Below are 10,474 nucleotides of genomic sequence, written 5' to 3'. Positions count from 1 at the left end.
AGGGTGGGAGAATTTATCAGAGGCTTGGACTTCTTCTGTGTCTCTTTGTTGTGCTTATCTGGGCAGGAGAATTGTGTGTCTGTTCCCACACATCTTTCTGCAGCTGCAGGCATATCCCTTGAGTCTGCCTTTAGCTTCCCTCTCTTAGTGCACCAGAAGGGAAAGAATGTGCTTATTAAGGCCCACTGTTTTACTGGGGCCCCATTGTATGAGGTGAAGTTTGGCAGTTACCCAAGAGACTTCCTCCCTGCCTTCCACTGTGACTGAGCTGTCTTATCTATGTTTTACTATTAGCTCTTTTCTGGCTGCTTGTAGTTAGAAGAGAAGTGATTTTCTTGAAATGCATGAAGCTGGAAAGGCAGCTGAAACTTAAAGTGACAGTGTTTGTCTGAGATGACGGTGCTCCTGCTTTGTCAGCTATGTTATTCAGGCTGGTCTTGAACTCCTGAGCTCAAGCAATCTTCCTGCCTTTGCCTCTCACAGTGCTGGGATTACAGGTGTGAGCCACTGTGCCTGGCTTCTTAAATAGATGTGATAGTTACTTTTTTTCTTTTTGAGATGAAGTCTCACTCTGTCACCCAGACTTGAGAGCAGTGGTGCAATCTCAGCTCACTGCAACCTCTGCCTCCCAGGTTCAAGTGATTCTTCTGCCTCAGCTGAGTAGCCGGGACTACAGTCACCTGCCTCCATGCCTGATGAATTTTTGTATTTTTAGTAGAGATGAGGTTTCACCCTATTGGCCAGGCTGGTCTCAAACTTCTGACCTTGTGATCTGCCTACCTCAGCCTTCCAAAGTGTTGGGATTACAGGTGTGAGCCACCGCACCTGGCCGATATTTACTTTTATGTGTCCATATTAAAGGTTACACAGATAGCCAAGAAAGCATTATTTCTGATGTGTCTGTGAGGGTGCTTTGGAAAGACATTAGTGTTTAAATCAGTGAACTGAGTAAAGATGTGGACAGTCAAATGTGGACAGGCACCAGCTAACCCACTGAGGACGCATATAAAACACAAAGGCAGAGGAAGGGTGAATTTACTCTCTCATGAATGTGGCACATCCACTTTTTCAGCCATTGGACAGTGGAGTCTCATGTTTGCAGGGCGTTAGCCTTGGACTGAAAGTTATACCATAGGCTCCCCTGGTTCTCAGGCCTTTGAAGTCAGACTGAATTTCACTACTGGGTTTTCTGGTTTTCCAGCTTGCAGATGAAACATCATGAGACTTTATAATCATATAAGACAATTACTATAGTAAATCCCCTTTTACATGTGTGTATATATCTAATTGGTTCTATTTCTCTGGAAAATCCTAACACAATACAGTTTCTTTCTAGAGTGTTTTTAGGTTACCAGAAAAATCGAGCAGAAGGTATAGCGATTTTACGTATACCCCCTTCCCACACATATGCATAGCTTCTCCCATGATCAATATTTCCTACCAGAGTGGTATATTTATTAAAATTGATGAACCTACATTGACACATCATTATCACTCAGAGTCCATATTTTACAGTAGTGTTCTTTGTTGGTGTTGTACATTCTACGGATTGGGACAAATGTATAATGACCATGTATCTACCATAACAGTATCACACAGAGTAGTTTACTGCCCTAAACATTTTCTGCATTTTTCCTATTTATATTTTTCTCTCCCCAGTGCCTGGGAAGCACTAATATATTTATCTTCTCTATAGTCTTGTCTAAACAAACTGTGGTACTGAATGTCATAGAGTTGGAAACATACAGTTTGTAGGCTTTTCGGATTGACATACTTCCTTTGGTAATATGCATTTAGATTTCTTTCATGTTTCTTATGGCTTTCTAGCTTATTTCTTTTTAGCACTAAATACCATTTTATTGTCTAGGTGTACCACAGTTTGTTTATCCACTCACCTACTAACATACATCTTGGTTGCTTTCACATTTTGGCAATTATGAATAAAGCTGCTATAAACATCCATGTGCAGGTTTTTGTGTAAACCTGTTTTTAACTCCTTTGAGTAAATACCAAGGAGCACAATTGCTGAATCATATGGTAAGAGAATACTTAATTTTGGGAGACTACAAAACTAAACTGTTTTCCAAAGTGGGTGTAACATTTTGCAATCCCATTAACAGTGAGTAAGATTTTCTGTTCCTCCATACTCTTGCCAACATTTGTTGTTTGTGTTGTAGAGTTTGGTAATTCTAGTATGTATGATGTGATATATAATTTTTTTTCCAAGATGGAGTCTTGCTCTGCCTCCCAGGCTGGAGTGCAGTGGCACAGTGTGATCTCAGCTCACTGCAACCTCCACCTCCTGGGTTCAAGCTACTCTCCTGCCTCAGCCTCCCAAGTAGCTGGGATTACAGGCACTTGCCACCATGTCCAGCTAATTTTTGTATTTTTAGTAGAGGTAGGGTTTCACTATGTTGGCAATGCTGGTCTTGAGCTCCTGACCTGAAGTGATCTGCCCACCTCTTCCTCCCAAAGTGCAGGGATTAGAGGTATGAGCCACTGTGGCTGGCCAGTGAGATTTAATTGTTGTAATTTGCATTTCTCTAATGACATATGATGTGAAGCATCCTTTTCATATAGCTATGTGTCATCTTGGTAAGTTATCTGCCTTTAACCCATTTTTTTTGGGTTGTTTATTTTCTTATTGATGATTTCTAGGTCTTTTTTGTATATTTTGAATAGTAGTCCTTTGATATATCTTTTGCAAATATTTTCTCCCTGTCTGTGGCTCATCTTCTTATTCTTTTGACAGCATCTTAAACAAAGTGTAAATTTTTAACTTCAGTGAAGTACAGCTTATTCACTGTGTAAAAAAATGGATTATGCCTCCAGTGTTGCCTCCAAAATGTCTTTTCCAAACCCAAAGTTATCTAGTTTTTCTCTTATATTATCATCTAGAAGTTTCATAATTTTGTATCTTACTTCTAGGTTTGTGATCAATTTGGATTAACTTTTATATAGAATGTAATGTTTTTATCTAAATTCATTATTTTTGCACATACCTGTTTAATGGCTACAGCACTATTTGTTGAAAAGACTACTTTTTCTTTATTGCATCACTTTAGCATAAATCTTTTAAATTTCAAAATAACCCAGTGAACAGAGAAACTGAATTAAAGACAAAAACAAACAAAATTATATTAAAACATCTTCAGCCAAATGATGTGACAAGATATCCTTGTACTAAAATTATTTTGCTGGGCCAAAGTGTCAAGTGCAACAATACTTGTTTGGTATAAAAACAAACGTCTGGAACGGGAAAGAGGACAAAGTGATATTAGAAGGCTCTGAGAGCCAGGCATTCCTAAAATTGCTAACAAGATTAAAAATTATAATAAGCAATAAAACATTTTTATAAACAACAAAGTTTTGTGATTATATACAACACAGATGAAAGCTATAATCTAATATTTCAAATAACAGTAATTAAGAATATTTAGAAAACCAATAGAAGCTTTTAAAGAACAGTATATTGCTGATTTGGGAAGAGATAGGAATGATTAGACGATAGAAAAATAGAAAATAGTGCTAACAGATCTCAGAAAAGCAAATAAGAAGCAAAATAAGAAGAAAAAGAAAAAAATAACTTTAGAAAAAATACAAGAAACAAGCCAATAGACATGATATCATCACGAAGAAAATAGAAGATGAAAATGAAGAAAATAGGGAAAAGTAAATAAAGAGATTAGATGATACAATACAAAGTGATAGCTTTAAAAACTAGTCAAAGAAGATTCCACTTATGTATAAGAAGACACAGAACACTTGATTGCCCCCAAAATAAACCCCATACCTATTTTTTTGTTTTTAAGGTGGAGTCTCACCCTGCTGCCCAGGCTGAAGTGCGATGGTGTGATCTCGGCTCACTGCAACCTCTGCTTCCGGGATTCGAATGATTCTCCTGCCTCAGCCTCCTGAGTAGGTGGGATTAGAGGTGCTCGCCACCATGCCCAGCTAATTTTTGTCTTTTTAGTAGAGACGAGATTTCACCATGTTGGCCAGGCTAGTCTCAAATTCCTGACCTCGTGATCTGCCTGCCTTGGCCTCCCAAAGTGCTGGGATTACAGGCGTGAGCCACCGCGTCCAGCCAAAACCCCATACCTATTAACAGTCATGCCTCACATCTCACATAACTCTAGAGGTTCCTGTAAACCACGAATCTACTTTTTCTATTCTGAACATTTTATGTAAGTGCAATTACAAAATAAGTGGCCTTTAGTGTCTGCTTTCATTTAGCATATTGTTTATGATGTACATTTATGTTGTAGTATATCTCAGTACTTTATTAATTATGAAGGTTGAATTATATTCCATTAACATAATATACAAACAAATTTGTTTGTCTATTCACCAATGGATGGACATTTAGGTCGTTTAAACTTTCTAATTGTAATGAATAGGCTGCTATGAATATTCATGTACAAATTTTTGTTTGAATGTGTTTTTAATTCACTTGGGTATATAACTAGACCTGGTATTATGGATCATAACTATCTGTTTAATATTTGAGAAACTTTCAAACTGTTTTTAAAGTAACTGTGTAATTTTAAGTTCCCAAAAGCAGACTATGTTGGCTTCAATGAGATGGGAACATAGGAGCACCTTTTTTTTTTTTTTTTTTTTGAGAGGGAGTATTGCTGTGTCACCTAGGCTGGAGTGCAATAGCTCGATCTCAGCTCACTGCAACCTCTGCCTCCTTGGTTCAAGCGATTCTCCTGCCTCAGCCTCTTGATTAGCGGGGATTACAGGCACCTGCCACCATGCCTAGCTAATTTTTTTTTGTTATTTTAGTAGAGATGGGGTTTCACCATGTCGGCCAGGCTGATCTCAAACTCCTGACCTCAGGTGATCTGCTTGCCCTGGCCTCCCAAAGTGCTGAGATTACAGGCATGAGCTACTGGGCCCAGCCAGGAGCACCCTTTAAAATAGCAATACATTAACCCTCAAAAATGAATATGTGCATGCTGAGAAGCCGAGGGCAACAGGAGATTAATGAAGAGGGTCAGCAGCAGAATGACTGGGGAAAGGATGTATTAATAAGGGAAAAGTGTGTTGGGGCTGATTGCTCTGAGGAAAAGTAGGTCAGGACTCCTAGTGTAGGTGGCTCTAGGACCAAGTTGGCGTGGGCAGCCTTGATGGGCTGGTGAGTCAGGAAACCCTGGTGATGCAATTCCCAGCTGACAGCACTCTCCCAATTGCAAAGAGTATCTTTTCACTTCTCCAGTTGCTAGGTCAGAGGGGACCCATGGGCAGCTCCACAGGTCATTTTAAAGTCAGGGAAATGCAGAAAAAAAGGATAAAATTGAGTCTCTGTCCCAGTGTACTCCTGCCCCCAGCCAACCTTCCACCTCTCTCATTAGTGTCCCTGAGATGCCTGGCAGTGCCTTTGGCCCTCCTTTCATCTGGGTTTCAGCCCACTCTGTCCTCTTCTACTTCCTGTCTTCGATTGCCTCTTTGGCTCAGGCTTGTCACATCCGCAGTGCCAGTCACCTGGGATTGCAAGCGGCCCAGATGGTCTGTTCAGAGTGCTGCTGGGAAGGTGGGTGCTGGGGCAGTGGCCCTGGGAGACTAAGAAGCTGAAGGAGGGAAGAAGGAAAGGTGAGAAGGTTACAGCCATGCCTCTGGACTATGAGTGTGCATTTGGTGGGGGTGTAAGTACTAGACACTAAGCATTGAGCGTTCAGGATGCTGGTCATCAACAGGCACATTTGGGACCAGATCCAAGGGCAGCAGAGACACTGAAGGAGGAGAGGCTTGTGGGGTTTGAGACATAGGAAGAAAGTATCTGTGAGTGGGTAGATACTCCAATCACTTGGTTAGACAATAAAGCTAAATGTCTTTCTAATGAAGAGGGGGACTGTAGCCCATTTCAGCTCTGGAGTAATTCTGAAATATCAAGGGCCAAGGAAACCTCAGAGAACTAGATGCAGGCCCTTGCTCACAGGACCTCAGCTGCTTTCTCCAAGGGGTTCAGAGACACACAGTGGGCCCAGAGTTGGCCCAGGTGTCCACTGCCTTGGTGAAAGCTCTTTCTCCCACAGCTGAAACCTCCTAAACCTCACCTCACCATGTGCCTCTTTTTACAGGCTAAAGTCCCAGGGAGAAAAGACTTTGGCTTGGGGCCCTTCATGGTGAATGAGGAGATGGGTCCACTGAAGAGAAAAAAAAAGGGAATGGAAGCTGACCTACAGGGAACAAGAAAGTGGGGCCAGCCACATCCTCCAGCCACCAGTTGGGGGGTGTCGGGGGAGGGGGTTGGACAAGATGACCTCTGAGGTTTCTGTCTCACTCAGTCTGGCTGACAGCTGAGTGACAGGCTTGCTCAGAAAGGACATCCAGATGTCAGTTTCTGATGCATCCAGGATACTGGAGTTCAAACATTTTCACCCTTCCACTTCCTTGGCTCCAAGCTTTATACTGAGAGCTGGTTCTCAGGCTGTGAAAGGGGTAGGGTTTGCGGTGGGCAGACTGCTGACCTCTGCCTCCCAATTTCAGGTTGCTCTGCCACTCAGTTTTGGTCTTGGACTGTCCTGAGCAGGTTGCTGTTCCCCTACCCTGCCATGTACATAGAAGGCAAGTGTGAGACCTTCATTTTCTCACTAGAAAATACTGAATAAAGTTTTCTGAGGGCCCCCTTCCCCATTTCACATGCTAAGCTGGAGGGCAAAAATTGAACATGGAAGTGGTAGAAATACGTAGTTCCCAGTGGAACACCAAATACAGCCAGGCTGAAGGGCCCAAGCAAAGCAGAGGAACAGACAGCACTGGATTCCCCTCATTCATCCCTGTTCTCTGCTGACTCTTCCCAAGTTGGGGTCCCATCAGCTACCCATGAGCATGCCAAAAACAAGCACACAGTTAATAGTTTGCAGCATAGACAAGCAAGGCTCTGAGAGAAACACCACCTCCCTGGCAACTGTACACTCTGCTCTCCTGAGACTGGAGAGCAAAGCTGATTACAATCAAAGGGAAAAAGACAGAAAATATCCTGCCTCCAGGAGTCAGGCTATCCTCCAGTTTTCTTGGCAGCACCATTGTCCCTTGCTGACCACTGACTCCCTGCCAGGAGGGGTGGGAGAGAGACTAGGAGACTCACCTTGGGACAAAGGGCTGGTCCAGCCTTTTCAGCTCCTGGGGGACTTTGTCCCAGCCAATGCTTTCATGGAAACTGAGCTATGAGAGACACTCCTCAGAGAGATCAAACATGGCATTGAAATTTCAAGTAGGTGGGGCCAGAGGGGGGAGCATTCTTCATGGTGAAATGGCCCAGTGGCATCTAGAGTTTGATGACTGTGGCTGAGAAGACATAAGAAAAATGGCAGGGGAAGGAGGCTCTTCCCTCCTGAGGGGTGCTGGGCCCAAATGAAGCCTGGGTCTCAGGCAGAGCCCCTCTCCTCAGGCAGGGCAGGAGAGACTGGTATTAGCATTTGGTGACCCATTTTGGGGCCAGATAACTCCCTGGCTCAAAGGGGCATGATCTCCTCCTCTTCCTCTTCATGGGACATTGAGATATCTTGGCCATGGTGCAGTCAGGCCCAGGTGGGATCCTCAGAGTTTGTATGGAACCACTCAATCACCCTGCCATGGTTCAGGTCACATGGCCAGAGAATCCTGGAGACTCTGGGCAGAGAGAAGGAGGGTGCTGAGGAAAGATCAGGGACTGGCCAGAGGAAGGAGTATTTGTAAAACTTGGAGAGCCAGATGCTGGAGACATCAAGTTGCCCCTAACTTTTCAGGTCTCCTGGGGCCTGTCTGTGTACAAAATCCATGATCCTAGGGTTCCAGACTTCTACTGTAGCATAACCCCACAACTGAGACCCCCTGGACATCTCTCAGCCCCAGCTGGGCCTTGGAGACAGCACCCATAGGCAGGGCAGAGAAGGAGTGAGACTCACTTGACTCTGAACACAGGTCCTGATCCAAAGTTGCTGCCCTGGCCAGGCCAGAAGTTCTGCAGTCCTCTGACCCAGGCTGAATTTTTTCCTCCTGCACTAGCTGCTGCATGGTCTCAAATTCTGTGATCATATAGGTCAGGAGGTTAGCTTCTTGGAGCAGGAAATATTGTTTATGGGCCAAGCACAGCACCTTCAGGGCCATCTTGGAACAGAAAGAAGGAAATTTTCACCCTTACTCAGACCCAGCCTTACCAGGGGCTTCTGTGTTGTGACCTGTCCCTATTATTCCAGGTGTGGTTGAGGAACCTAAACTGGTCCCCTGGTTCCCTCCTGCCTTACCCCAGACTTGCTGGCCAGACTCACCACCCTCTTAGCCATGGCTACTGCACTGCCATACACTTCATTAAAGCCAAGGCTGGCCGTGATGGCTGCAGGTACTGGTGGGAGGTATTACCCACTAAAAATACCGCATGACAAAGACAGTTAGTTACTTAGGAAATAGAAAAAGGGCAGTAAGTGGTTTTGGACTTAGAAGGACTTAGATTCCTCTCAGATCTGTCACTGGCTAGTGCTGTGATCATAAGTTTATCTACCCTAGGGCAATGCAAGGGAGCAGCTAACAACACAGCTCAAGTCAGACTGCCAGCTTCCTGCTCAAATTCTTCCTCCAACATCTCCCAGCTGTGTAATCTTGGACACATTGATTAATCTCCATCTCCACAACTTTAAAATGGTGCTAACAAATGCATGCACTAATGAATATTATTATTAGAATGGTGGTTGGATGAGTATTTTACATACAAAATGTTTAAAGAATATGTGGCTCATAAAAAGCACTGTAAGTTTAGCTAAATATTGTTTCCTGTAAAATAGGGCTACCTTATTAGGATAAGAGGAGATTATAAAAGATAGGCTTTTATAACCAAGATGTTCATCTTGGTTCTGAGAAAACTCTCAAAAATACATTAGTCTGTGCTCTTTATTTGATGATTAAAATCTTGAAAAAGTATTTGTAAATCAGTGCATATTTCACATGCACTAGGAGGGGCTATTTAAAGGAAATTATCAGGGTAATGCAATTATTGTTGTAAATTTAGATTCCAATAAAGTATTTTTTTCTGTAAGGCACACCTATAATAAAGGAATATGAATAATTATTAAGTGTGAATTATCTATGGAAATGATTTATCTTCAAGTATCTACCTGCCTGGACATCTCCAAACCCCCTCCATTGCCCTCAGTCACTATGTGCTTAGAGAACAAAAACTCTTTTTATAACACTGCCTCAGGCCTTTTTGAAAAAAGGAAGAATTAAAATTAAAATGGACCTAGTGGCAACTCATTCTATATCATGAACCACATCTCTATCTCTATATCATGAACCACACATTATAAGGAAGATAAGACTATTGATATAACTGGGTATTTAAAAAAATGCACAGGCCTGGATGGCAGGCTCCATCCCTCTTGTGTTTGACTATTCCATGACACTCTTCACTTGGGCTTCTGTCCCAGGTTCTTCTCTTGAAGGGTTTGAGGTCCTGCAGGGAGCTCTTGGGTGCAGGGCTGAGTGGGAGGGTACAGTGGGAAAGGGAGTAGAAAATCTAAGGGGGAAAGAAGGATGTGAGAAGCAGGGTGTGGGGCAGGTGGGAGAGCAGGGAGTCAGTGAAATCTCTGTAGCATCAAGGAAGTACAGAGTCTGTAAGGAGAGGACACTTGGGTGGTAGCTGAGTGTGGAAAAAGGAGTCAGGGGTTTTCTGGTTTGAGAAACAATGACACAACCCCTAAGTTCACCATCTCCTGAATAATAGGTCCTGTTCATATGGGCTTCAATGCCATTTACTCATTTGACACAGAGCATTCTAAGTGACAATCGTTGCTAGGCACTGGATGGGAATCCTTAACCCTAGGTATTGGAACAGAAGCAAGGAGTCACTGACCTCCAGGATCTGGAGAAGGGGAGCTGGTTCCTGTCCTGGCCAAGCTGCAGGGTAGAGGCAGAGTGGGCAGTGAATTTCACTGTTTTGTGGTGTCCCTATGGGGATTATGGAAGGTTCTGTTGTGGGGGCCAGGCTCCCTCCTCATACACCTGGAGCTTCTTCCTCACAATAGCCAGCTGTAGCAGAAGAAGCCCGGCCCCTCAGAACCCCAGCTGAGCCCAGGAGGTGAGGGATGTGTACAGAGGCCCAGTGATACTCCCAAGCTTCTGCTTCTTGCTCTTTGTCCCCAAGCCTGTTCCCCAGGCTGGTGCCTCACCCAGCCTGGATTTGTTGGCAGATCGTGGTATACCAGCTGAAGTGACAGTTCTGGCTGATTAAATTGTTCTTCAGCTGAGATTTAGGGCACAGGGAGATATTTGTTTGTTTATTCAAAGCAGCTCTTATCAGTCACCTCTGATGGCTAGACAGTGCACTAGGCATCTCACTCATGTCACAGTGACCCACCTGCACAAATAGGAAAACACACCAAAGAAGGTCAGTGCCATGCCTGGGGCCAGAGCAAAGGCAGAAGGTATCCTTTGGGCCTAAGACCCCTGACTCTATGACTAAGACATTCTTGCCAGGCTCAGGCCACTGCTC

The 10,474-nt window shown here is 43.7% G+C and overlaps 1 long non-coding RNA gene across 1 annotated transcript; it reads right to left on the bottom strand.

Annotated features, from left to right (window-relative positions):
* Nucleotides 1-3,116: 3,116 nt before the first annotated feature.
* Nucleotides 3,117-9,711, bottom strand: LOC107968729 (uncharacterized). The gene is made up of 3 exons (XR_001710122.4): nucleotides 7,896-9,711; nucleotides 7,097-7,296; nucleotides 3,117-5,576 (listed from the first exon to the last, which is right to left on the bottom strand). It is a non-coding gene; the product is annotated as an uncharacterized LOC107968729 (long non-coding RNA).
* Nucleotides 9,712-10,474: the final 763 nt, after the last annotated feature.

The sequence above is a fragment of the Pan troglodytes genome, chromosome 18 (assembly GCF_028858775.2).
Source record: "Pan troglodytes isolate AG18354 chromosome 18, NHGRI_mPanTro3-v2.0_pri, whole genome shotgun sequence".
NCBI classification, from domain to species: domain Eukaryota; kingdom Metazoa; phylum Chordata; class Mammalia; order Primates; family Hominidae; genus Pan; species Pan troglodytes.
Note: the sequence above shows the minus strand (reverse complement) of the source record. Positions and strands in the feature narration are given on the sequence as shown.